This window comes from Mobula hypostoma, chromosome 11 (genome assembly GCF_963921235.1).
Source record: "Mobula hypostoma chromosome 11, sMobHyp1.1, whole genome shotgun sequence".
Taxonomy (NCBI): Eukaryota; Metazoa; Chordata; class Chondrichthyes; order Myliobatiformes; family Myliobatidae; genus Mobula; species Mobula hypostoma.
Genome location: NC_086107.1, coordinates 114806573 through 114819045, shown reverse-complemented (window position 1 = coordinate 114819045; position 12473 = coordinate 114806573). Strand labels below are relative to the sequence as shown.

At 45.9% G+C, this 12473-nt stretch overlaps 1 protein-coding gene across 1 annotated transcript in view; it reads right to left on the bottom strand.

The window, feature by feature from the left end:
* The window catches only part of srcap (Snf2-related CREBBP activator protein), a 70471-nt gene extending 61061 nt beyond the window's left edge, over positions 1-9410 (bottom strand). The window contains exon 1 of the mRNA XM_063062973.1: positions 9197-9410. The gene's annotated coding sequence lies outside the window, so the exon portion shown is untranslated. The remainder of the gene's footprint in view (positions 1-9196) is intronic.
* Positions 9411-12473: the final 3063 nt, after the last annotated feature.

The window sequence follows — 12473 nt, the reverse complement described above, 5'->3', positions numbered from 1 at the left end:
CATGACTGTGTGGCTAAGCATAGCTCAAATACCATCTATACATTTGCTGATGATACAACCATTGTTGGTAGAATCTCAGATAGTGACGAGAGGGCGTAGAGGAGTGAGATATGCCAACTAGTGGTGTGGTGTCACAGAAACAACCCTGCACTCAACGTCAGAAAGTCGAAAGAGCTGATTGTGGACTTCAGGAAGGGTAAGAGGGAGGAACACATACCCATCCTCATAGAGGGATCAGAAGTGGAGAGAGTGAGCAGTTTCAAGTTCCTGGGTGTCAAGATCTCTGAGGATCTAACCTGGTTCCAACCTATCGATGAGGTTATAAAGAAGGCAAGACAGCGACTATACTTCATTAGGAGTTTGAAGAGATTTGGTACGTCAACAAAAACACTCAAAAACGTCTATAGATGTACCGAGGACAACATTCTGACAGGCTGCATCACTGTCTGGTATGGGGGGGTGGGTGGCTACTGCACACTGAAAGAAGCTGCACAGGGTCGTAAATTTAGTCGGCTCCATCTTGGATACTAGCCTACAAAGTACCCAGAACATCTTCACGGAGCGGTATCTCAGAAAGGCAGGGTGCATTATTAAAGATCTCCAGCACCCAGGGCATGCCCTTTTCTCACTGTTACCATCAGGTAGGAGGTACAGAAGACTGAAGACACACACTCAGCGATTCAAGAACAGCTTCTTCCCCTCTGCCATCCAATCCCTAAATGGACATTGATCCTGTGAACACTACCTCACTTTTTAAATATGTATTATTTCTGCTTTTGCATGATTTTAATCTATTCCATATATGTATACTGTAACTGGTTTACTTCTTAATTATTATTTTTATTCTTTTTCTTCTTCTATATTATGTATTGCATTGAACTGCTGCTGCTAAGTTAACAAATTTCATGATATATGCCAGTGATAATAAACCTGATTCTGACAGCATGGACATCCCATGCCTTATATGCAGTATTGCAATGGCTAATACCAAAGGGCACCCTGAGCTAAGTTTAGGAGATGTCAATGGTATTTTTTTCTGTTTTTCAAAGAGTGGTATTTTTGTCCAGTGTAGTATTAGAGGCTGATAGATCAGAGGGATTAATAAGATTTTTAAACAGGCACAAGGATGTGAGAAAAACGAAGGGTTATGGGCTATGTAGGAGGGGTTACACTGAAGGGCCCGTACTGTACTGCTCTGTTATACACCGCTGCAAAATTATGATTTGCTCCAACCAAAAAAGTCCATTCTTGTTCAAGGTCCCATCGTGATTCGAGCCCTCCAGAATCCTTGCTGTACTCTCTCCAGCTCAATAACATCCTTCCTTTTAGTGGCCAGAGCTACACCCAATATTCCAAGTGCGGCCCAAGCAACCATCTGAACAACCTGCTGGGTCCAATTCAGCAGACTCGCCAGCAAGAACATCTGGTATCACAATTCCCCTTCTACAAGCCACTGTTTACAAGTCTACCGAGTGCAAAAGATGACCCCTACAGACTCTCAAGTGAAGTGTCACCTCACCTGGAAGGACTGTCTGGGGACCTGAATGGTAGTGATGTAGGAGGTGTAGGGGCAGGTGTAGCACTTATTCAACTTGCAAGGATAAGTGCCAGGAGGGAGATCAGTAGGCAGTGGGGAGGGACTAATGGACAAGGGAGTCAAGAGCCATGTAGGGAGCGATCCCTGTGGAAAGCAGAAAGTTGGGGGGGGGGGAGGGAGAGAAAGATGTGCTTGGTGGTGGGATCCCGCTGGAGAAGGCAGATATTATGAAGAATTATATGCTGGACGCGGAGGTCAGTGGGGTGGTAGGTGAGGGCAAGAGGAACCCTACACCTGGTGGGGCGGCGGAAGGATGGGGTGAGAGCAGACATGCGCAAAACAGAAGAGATGCAGTTAAGGGCATCATTGATGGTGGAGGAAGGGGAGCCCCTTTCTTTGAAGCAAGACATCTCCTTCATTCTAGAATGAAAAGCCTCATCCTCAGAACAGATGTGGCAGAGAAGTAGACAGGTATATGGAGGAATTTAAGGTGGGGGGGGTTAAGGAGGCAGGGTTTAAGGGTCAGCACAAAATTGTGGGCCGAAGGGCCTGTACTGTGCTGTACTGTTCTATGTAGAAGGAATTGAGAATAGCGCTGGCATTTTCACAGGTAACAGGGTGGGAAGTAGTCGAGGTAGCTGTGAGAGTCAGTGGGTTTATATCAGACATCAGTAGACAAGCTGTCTCCAGAGATGGAGAAAGGGAAGGGAGGTGTCGGAAATGGACCAGGTAAATTTAAGGGCAGGGTAGAAGTCAGAGGCAAAGTTGATGAAGTCGACAAGCTCCACGTGGGTGCAGGAATCAGTACAAATGCAGTCATCGATGTAACTTAGGACAAGTTGGGGATTGATGCCAGTTTAGGCTTGGACATAGATTGTTTCATTTAGCCGACAAACAGGCAGGCATAGATGAGACCCATACGAGTGCCCATGGCTACACCTTTTGTTTGAAGGAAGTGGTAGGAGCTGGAGGAGAAATTATTAAGAGGTCAGGTTCCACTAGACAGAAGACAGTGGTGGTGGACGAGAACTGGTTGCATCTGGAGTCCAGAAATAAAAAGAACTCTGAATCCTTCCCGGTGGAGAATGGAGGTGTATGGGAACTGGACATCCATAGTGAAAATAAAATGATCAGAGCCAAGCAACTTGAAATATAAGCAAGGATGTAATGTTGAGGCTTTATAAGGTTTTAGTCACCACATTCGGAGTGTCGTGAGCAATTCTGGGCTCCTTATCTAAGAAAGGATGTTCTGGTATTGGAGAGTCAGAGAAGATTTACAAGAATGATCTCAGGAAATGAAGGATTAACATATGAGGAATATTTTGACAGCTTTAGGCTCATTGGAGTCTAATAGAATGGGGGTGGAAGGAAGGCTCTCATTGCAACCCATCGAATATTGAAAGGTCGAGATAAAGTGGATGTGAAGAGGATGCTTTCAATAATACAGGGAGGGTCCAGGACCAGAATGCAAAGCCTCAGCATAGAAGGATCTCATTAGATGAGGAGGAATTTCTTAATCTTTGGAATTCATTTGCACAGTAGTAGAGGCGGTCATCGGGCATATTTAGAGGGCAGGTTAATAGGTTTTTTATTAATAAAGGTGTCAAAGGCAGGAGAATGGAGTTGAGAAGGAAATTAAATCAGCCACATGGGCCTAATTTCCTACTTCTGCTAATTTCTTATGGTCTGAATTGATAGAAAAGATGAACAAAAGAAGGAGAGGCTGAGTGGATTGGCAGGGTGTGGGGAAAGGAACACAAAGGGAGCAAGTTATCCGTTAGCATAAAATTCGATGTTCAAACTTGTGTAAACAGAAGGGACTTTCAATAAGCTTGAAAGAGTGCAGAGAAAACTGACATGTCTGTTGCCAAGACTTCAGCACCTGAGTTACAGAAAAGGATGAACAGGTCAGGGAATTGACAGAGCTAATCTCATTAGGTATATTTAAAGCGGAGGTTGATAAGTACATGATTAGTAAGGGCGTCAAAAGGCGGCAGAAGAATGGGTTTGAGGGGGGAAATAAATCAGCCATGATTAAATGGCTGAACACTCAATGGGCTGACTGGCCTAATTCTGCTCCTACATCCTGGAGCACAGGAGAATGTGGAGAGATCTTACAGAGGTATAAACAATCATGAGGGTTATGTATGGGGTGAATGCTAACAGGAGATCGCCCTTCAGGTGGGCAAGAACTAGAAGTCACAGGTTTAGAGTGAAAGGTGAAATATTTAAGGGGAGTCTAACAGGGAAACGCCTTCACTCAGAGTGTGAAACAAAAGTGGTAGATGTGGGTTCAAATGTGACATTTAAGGGAAGTTTAGACAGGCAGATCAATGGGGGAGGTATGCAGGGATATAGTCTAGGAGCAGATAGATGGCACTAGGCAGAAAACGAGGCCAGTACAGTCAGTATGGGTGAAAGGGCCTATTTTCGTACTTCAGTGCTCTATGAGTAGCCAGCATCTTTCAGAGCGTAAGCAGTTCCTTTGGGCTGGCCATTATAAGCTCCTTTGCCTGCATTTGACCCAGATACCCCTCAAACATGCCGAAGTGTGATTTAAACAACATAATTGTGCTCACATCTGTACATCCACTGGCAGTTCCTTCCATATCCATACACCTTCTTGGTTGGAAAAAAACTTGCCCCACGGGCCCCCCATGAAACCTGTCAGCTTAAACCAGTTGTTTTGGACAATCCACCACCAAGAACATGGTCAAGGTGGCATGCTTCATTAAGGACCCTCACCATCTGAGACATGCCCACTACTCGTTGCTACCATCAGGGAAGAGGTAAAGGAGCCCGAGGACCTGAACCTGAGGACCATTTGAGGACAGCCTCCTTTTGCCATCACATTCCCGAACAGTCCATGAACACTATTTCACTATTGCTCCATCTTCTCATTGTCATTCGTAACCATTTGTTTTGTGCAGGACTGCTGACACAGTGACATTCTGCATGTCAATCATGATAAACCTCATCCCTACCCTTGGGGGGGGGGGAAGAGTCCGTAAATATCAGGGGGAAGTGAGTGCCATTGCTATTACAAAAGAAAAAGTGCTAGGCAAACTCAAAGATCTTAAAGGTGGTAAGTCACCTGGACCAGATGGACTACATCCCAGAGTCCTGAGACAGGTTGCTGAAGATTGGATGCATTGGTCCTGATCTTTCAAGAATCACTTGATTCTGGCATGGTCCCAGAGGACTGGAAGATTGCAAATGTCACTCCACTCTTTAAGAAGGGAAGAAAGCAAAAGAAAGGACATTATAGGCTAGTTGGCCTAACCTCCGTGGTTGGGAAAGTGTTGGGAGTCTATTTTGGGATACCTGGAAACTAATGTTAAAATATGCCAAAGTCAGTATGGTTTCTGCAAAGGGAAATCTTGCCTGACAAATCTGCTAGTGTCCTTCGAGGAAGTATCAAGCAGGATCCACAAAGGATAGGCAGTGGATGTCATTTGCTTGGATTTTCAGAAGGCATTTGATAAGGTGCCACGTGAGGCTGCTTAACAAGATAAAATCCTATGGTGTTACAGGAAAGATGTTATTGGCATGGATGGAGGAATAGCAGATAGGCAGGAGGCAGCAAGTGGGAATAAAAGACCCCTTTTCTGGTTGGCTGCCAGTGACCAGCATTGTTCCTCAGGAGTCAGTAATGGGACCACCACTTTTTACATTGATTGTCAATGATTTGGATAATGGATGATGGCTTTGTGGTGAAGTTGATGGCTGACACGAAGATAGGTGGAGAGGTAGGTAGGTGCTGAGGAAGCAATGCGATTGCAGCAGGACAAGTTGGAAGAATGGGCAAGAAAGTGGCAGATGGAATACAATGTTGGGAAATGTTGCGATAATGCATTTTGGTAAAAGGAACAATGGTGCAGACTATTATCTAAATGGAGAAAAGATTCAAACATCAGAGGTGGAGAGGGACTCATGCAAGACTCCAAGGAAATTAGTTTACAGGTTGTCTGTGGTAAGTAAAGGCATCTGTTAGTCTTGCGAGACCATGGATCTGCGTCTGGAAAGTCTACACTCTCCAGGGCGCAGGCCTGGGCAAGGTTGTATGGAAGACCAGCAGTTGCCCATGCTGCGAGTCTCCCCTCTCCACGACACCAATGTTGTCCAAGGGAAGGGCATTAGGACCCATACAGCTTGGCACCAGTGTCGTCGCAGAGCACTGGGTGATTAAGTGCCTTGCTCAAGGACACAACACATTCCCTCGGCTGGGGCTTGAACTCACGACCTTCAGGTAGCTAGTCCAATGCCTTAACCACTTGGCCACATGCCTACACTAGTCTGTAGTAAAGGCAAATTTATTTCAAGGGGAATAAAATATAAAGCAAGGAGATAATGCTGAGGCTTTAAGACACTGGGTCAGGCCATACTTGAAATATTGTCAATAGTTTTGTGCCCCATATCACAGAAAGGTTGTGTTGTCATTGGAGAGAGTCCAGAGAAGGTTTACGTAGATGATTCTAAGAATTAAGTGATTAACATACAAAGAGCATTTGGCAACTTGGGCCCATACTTGCTGGAATTTAGAAGAATGTGGGGAATTTCACTGAAAACTACCAAATGTTGAAAGGACTAGATAGGGTGGATGTGAAGAGGATGTTTCCTATGGTGGGGGGTATCCAGAACTAGAGGGTACAGCCTTAAAATTGAAGGGCAAACTTTTAGAACAGAGATGAGGATTTTTTTGTTGGAGTAGTGAATCTGTGGAATACTCTGCCATAGACTGGTGGAGACTAAGTCCCCGGGTATAGTTTCCTGATCGGTCGAGGAGGCAGGTGTATGGGGTTGAGTGGGATCCAGGATCAGCCATGAAGTGGCAGAACAAACTTGATGTGCTGTATAAACCGATTCTGCTCCTGTGTGTTATGATCAGAGAGGCGGTCATTCTCCCTTTCTCCCGTAGCTCCAGACAGCAACCAGGCCCAAATTGTGCCAAAGGTCAAATGACTAACACCAAGGAAGGTTGACTGTTTTAAGATTCAACACACAGATAAGGAGGGCACTTTCTTACATGAAAGAAACATAGGCAGATTTAAATCCTCCGCTCTGGCAGAGATTAGGAGAGAGGGCAGTCGGGGGAGGGGGGTGGATTTAAACAAAAGGAAACACTTGGAGTAGGAGGGACCATCACCCCCCCCCCAACCAAAGGGAATATGCTAAAGCCTCCGCTGAAATGAATGGATCTGTGGGAGGAACCAGGCCGCTCTGAAAACTGACCAGGGCAAGCAGCCGACAACACTGCAGTCAATTCGGGCAGGCTCTTCCTGAGGCAGTGGTCCTTGGGAGAACCGGAAAAGGGATGTCGATGCCAGAAGGAAGGAAGGAAGGGAGCAAAAAAGCAGCAGGGATTTATACAGCTTCTTTTCGAAAAATGGGAACTTTGACCGAAAACCGTATGTGTGCGTGAGAGAAAAAGACGGAGGGAGGGAGTGAGGGAGGGAGGGGTAGCCTAAAGATTGAGATTCAAACCATTTATAAAGCTAGGGGAAAGACAAGGGAGAACGCGAAAGGCTGGGGTTTGGGTGTGATATGTAAAAGATATTACGAGTGCATGTCCCGACTATTGCAAAATTATGATTTTTAATTACCACCCCTCCCCCACCCTGCCAAGGCGTGTTTCATTCCCCTCGACCAGGAAGGTGGAACCCAGCAATCGAGGCTTATGAAACTTGCGAAAAGGTTGCCGGGGTCAGGATCCCAAAGCCATCGAGGGGACACATTTAGCAACTGCGATATCCGTCGAACAAATGCACTAAACGCCGAGAAAACCGCCCCCCCCCCGCCTTAAGTAGTTACAGGGCGATAAGGCTTGAATTTTAAATTAGCGCTATTTGCAAAACGTAGCAATTGAAACACAGTTAAGGACCTCAAGCTTTCAAACCCACCAGAACTGCGGCACTGCAGATTTTAACTGCACGGGAGCAGCCGCAGTTAAAAACGCTGCGTTTTTTTTCCCCCCATAAAAGTTTACCATGCAAAAATATTGTAGGGTTTTTAAGTTAAACTTGCACACTGCAGATTACACGTTAAAATGTAGTATGTCAGAAGACTGCAGATTGAAAACCTGAATCAACCAAGCTTAAATTTGAAAAAAATGGGAACACACCAATGCAAATATCAGGTCCAATAGACGCTACCCAATGCAAAACAATTAAACCTTACAACCGAAACCTTCAATGCAGGGGAAAAGCGCACATCGGGAATTCAGAATGTTTAACAGCTGAACAAAACGGTGCAAATTCTACAGTAAACTCAGATTCCGGAGCGAAACATGCACATTTCAAATTTTGTCCGGGGTAAAGGGCGAAGGACCCCGAGTGTTGCTGTGGGGACCACAGCAATTGCACGATTTGGACATCGTGGGCAAAACCTGAAAATGTTCAATTGGAATTTTTCAATGCAAAAGAGGCTGAAGGACTGAACAACTCAAAATGCAACTAAAAGATACAATCGCAGGATTGGACAGGCCCCTGGCGTTTTAGTTGCAAAAACAGATAAAACCGCCAATTTTAAAGGAAAATCTGATGCCACTTCAAAAACCGAACAAACCACCAGCGGGTCAAGTTTTAAAAACGGGCTGTTTTAAATTCACCAAGATAAACGAAATAATTTACTCAGTGCAGGTGCAAGTTGCACCCATAAAATCCACGCCAATTAGATTTTATGAAGATTTGGAGACTTTCGCTTTAACTTAATTGTGCACACAAGCTAAAAACACGCACGAAAATCCCATTCCTGGGGCCTGTTCTTTTTTTAAATTTTTACGGAGTGTATGCGTGCAGGTAGCTGAAGTTTCTTTTTATTACTAAACTTGGTACTTAAAGCATACTAAAAGATGTTTTAGAGCAAGAAGTCCATGCCCACACTTGACCTTACACTCAAACCTCATCGAAAACGTGAACCGTTCCTTTGCAAAAGCAACTCACCCAAAGCGCGAGTAACCTTTTGCAAAACAAAACTGGCCCACAACACAGACATTCTTTTGCAAAGACTTTAAAAACCCTTACGGACACCCCACATTTCCGCGCTACAGCAAGAACTAATCGTGCGTGCACAAAAGTTTAAACTTCCCCCTCCGTACTGAATTCTTTGCATTGCAAATATTAAAACCCGAATGAATTTCACCGGGGTTTGCGTCCTTGCTACAAAGATGAAGAGCTGCAGGTCTCAATATTTACAGGAAATAAAAGAGGCTGTATGCCCTTCAAGAGACCACCATGCAAATTACACACAAACAATAAAAATACAGCAACGTGCACAGTATCACCCACCCTGTAGATCCTTGCAGCTCATTTTATGGACGGAAAATGAAAGGGGGCAATAGGAAAAAAAGGGGGGGAGATGCTGCAAAGAGCTCCCTAGTGCACCACGTGCAGGAGCCCGGGAGCAGGAGGGGGGGCATAATGACGTCAGCGGACCCCGGGGAAGTAGGGAGGAGGGGGTGAAAAGAAGATGGCGGCGCGGCGCAATCGGCGTCCATCCCCCGTCCCCCTGAGGTGCGGCCGCTCGCCCGCTTGCCCATCTGTCCCCCCCGATCCTCCCCTGCCGCCATACGGCACCCTCCACCCCCCGGCTCAGGCGCAGAGGAGGAGGGATCGCCGGTCGAAGGAGGAGGAAGAGGTGGGGGGTGGGTCCCCGGCCTACCTGGGTCTGGCTTCCCTTCTTTCACAAAAATGACCACTCTGCCGGCACCATCCACCCGCGATCGCCCTCAATCCGTGTCCGCCGCGCCCCGCGCTGCTTTTTTGTCCCCGCCCGGGGGAAGGGAAAGAGGTGGCGGCACCCAGAAAGCTCGCTGAGGGAAGGGGGGGGGGAACGGCCACAAAATGGCGGAGCCGGCCCGTTGCTGCGGCCTCGCTCTGGGCTCTGACCACGCCCCTCTTCTTCTTCCTCGCGCCACCCCTCTCCGCTAGTTCGCGTTTAGTTTCGCGAGAGCTGGCCGACCGGAGAAACAGGCAGGGAAATGTAGTCCACTGTTTGACTGTCTTATTCTATGTACGTTTAGTTTCCCATACCTGTCAAAAGTCCCATTTTTTTCCTGTGTATAAATATAGGAAATAGATTCTTGATTAGAGAAATTTGTCAAGAATCCGGTATATTTTCCTGTGCACATGTTTTTTGCCATACTCAAAAGTAAATATGGGCTGCCTTAATGACTGTCACCCGGTAGCACTCACATCAACAAATGATGAAATGCTTTGAGAGGTTGGTCATGACTAGACTGATCTTCTGCCTCAGCGAGGACCAGGTCCCATTGCAATTTGCCTATGGCCACAGTAGGTCAATGGCAGACGCAACCTCAATGGCTCTCCACATGGCTTTAGACCACCCGGACAACACAAACTCCTACATCAGGATGCTGTTCATTAACTATAGCTCAGCATTTAATACCATCATTCCCACAATCCTGACTGAGAAGTTACAGAACCTGGGCCTCTGTACCTCCCTCTGCAATGGGATCCTCAATTTCCGAACTGGAAGACCACAGTCTGTGCGGATTGGTGATAACATATCCTCCTCGCTGACAATCAACACCGGCACACCTCAGGGGTGCGTGCTTGGCCCACTGCTTTACTCTCTATATACAAATGACTATGTGGCTAGGCATACCTCAATTACCATCTATAAATTTGCTGATGATACAACCATTGTTAGTAGAATCTCAGGTAGTGACGAGGGGGCGTACAGGAGTGAGATAAGCTGACTAGTGGAGTGGTGTCGCAGCAACAACCTGGCACTCAACGTCAGTAAGACAAAAGAGCTGATTGTGGACTTCAGGAAAGGTAAGACAAAGAAACACATACCAATCCTCATAGAGGGATCAGAAGTGGAGAGAGTGAGCGTTCAAGTTCCTGGGCGTCAAGATCTCTGAGGATCTAACCTTGTCCCAACATGTTGACATAGTCATAAAGAAGGTAAGACTTCATTAAGAGTTTGATGAGATTTGGCATATCAACAAATACACTCAAAAACTTCTATAGTTGTACCGTAGAGAGCATTCTGACAGGCTGCATCACTATCTGGTATGGAGGGGCTACTGCACAGGACCGAAAGAAGCTGCAGAGGGTTGTAAATCTAGTCAGCTCCATCTTGGGCACTACCCTACAAAGTAACCAGGACATCTTTAGGAGGCAGTGTCTCAGAAAGGCATTATTATTAAGGACCTCCAGCACCCAAGGCATGCACTTTTCTCATTGTTACCATCAGGTAGGAGATACAGAAGCATGGAGGCACACACTCAGCGATTCAGGAACAGCTTCTTCCCCTCCGCCATCAGATTCCTAAATAGACAATGAAGCTTTTAGATTAGATTCAACTTTATTGTCGTTGTGCCGAATACAGATACAAAGCCAATGAAATGCAGTTAGCATCTAAGCAGAAATGCAAAGAATAGTGTTATATACAAGATAACTGCGAATAAAAAGTGCTACAGCACACAAATATAAAAGTACTGAGACAGTACAATATGGGTGCAATACTGCTTAGCGCTGTGACGTGAGGTTCAGCAGCATCACAGCTTCACGGAAGAAGCTCTTCCTGTGCCTGCTGGTGCAGGAGCGGAGGCTCCTGTAGCGCCTACCGGATGGGAGGAGAGTAAAAAGTCCATGGTTAGGGTGAGATGCATCCTTGATAATGCTTTTCACCCTGCCCAGGCAGCGTTTATGGTAGGTGTTCTCGATGGTGGGCAATTGGGTGCCGATAATCTGCTGGGCAGTTTTCACCACACGCTGGAGTGCTTTGCGGTCCGATATGGGACAATTGCCATACCACACTGAGATGCAGTTGGTGAGCATGCTGCAAATGGTACAGCGGTAAAAGACCATCAGTATCCTGGGACAGAGGTGAGCTTTCTTGATACTCCGCAGGAAATAAAGGCACTGTTGCGCCTTTTTGATCAGGATGGAGAAATTCAGGGACCAGGTGATACCCTCGGAAATGTGGGCACCAAGGAATTTGAAGTTTGATACACGCTCCGCTACAGCTCCGTTGATGTAGATGGGGCAGTGAGTGTGGCTCCTGGCACGCCTGAAATCCACAATGATCTCCTTGGTTTTCTGGGTGTTAAGGGCCAGGTTGTTGTCAGCACACCACGCGGCCAGGTGTTGGACCTCGTCCCTGTAGGCTGTCTCGTCATCCCCTCTGATCAGGCCAACCACTGTGTCTACCTCACTTTTTTTTTAAAAAGTGGACACTACCTGACTTTTTTAATGTACTGTATTTCTGTTTTTGCACATTTTTTAAAAATATATTCAATATATGAGGGGTGATTGATATGTTCATGGCCTAAGGTAGAAGGAGTTTTAGAAAATCTAGCACATTTACTTTTCAACATAGTCCCCTCCTACATTTACACACTTAGTCCAGCAGTCGTGGAGCATAGGGATCTTGGACTTCCAGAAAGTGTCCACAGATGGGTGATTGATAAGTTTGTGGCCTAAGGTAGAAGGAGATGAGTTATACAGCTCTCGATACGTGCACATGCAGGTCAACTCTTTGAGTGATTATGCAGAAAGTTTGAAGTTAATAACTCATCACCACCTACCTTAGGCCACAAACTTATCAATCACCCCTCGAATGTAATTGATTTACTTGTTTGTTTATTATGTTTTATCATTTTTTTCTCTCTCTGCTAGATTATATATTGCATTAAACTGCTGCTGCTAAGTTAACAAATTTCACATCACATGTCGGTGATAATAAACCTGATTCTGATTCTGAAATCCTTGACTAGTGGGATTTGTCAAAAGCTGAGTTTCCGAATCAGGTTTATTATGACTGACATACACCCAGTGGTCACTTTCTTAGGTTCGTGGTCTCCTGCTGCGTTAGCCCATCTGCTTCAAGGTTGGACATGTTGTGCATTCAGAGATGCTCTTCTGCACATCACTATTGTAATGTATGGTTGTTTGAGTTACTGTCA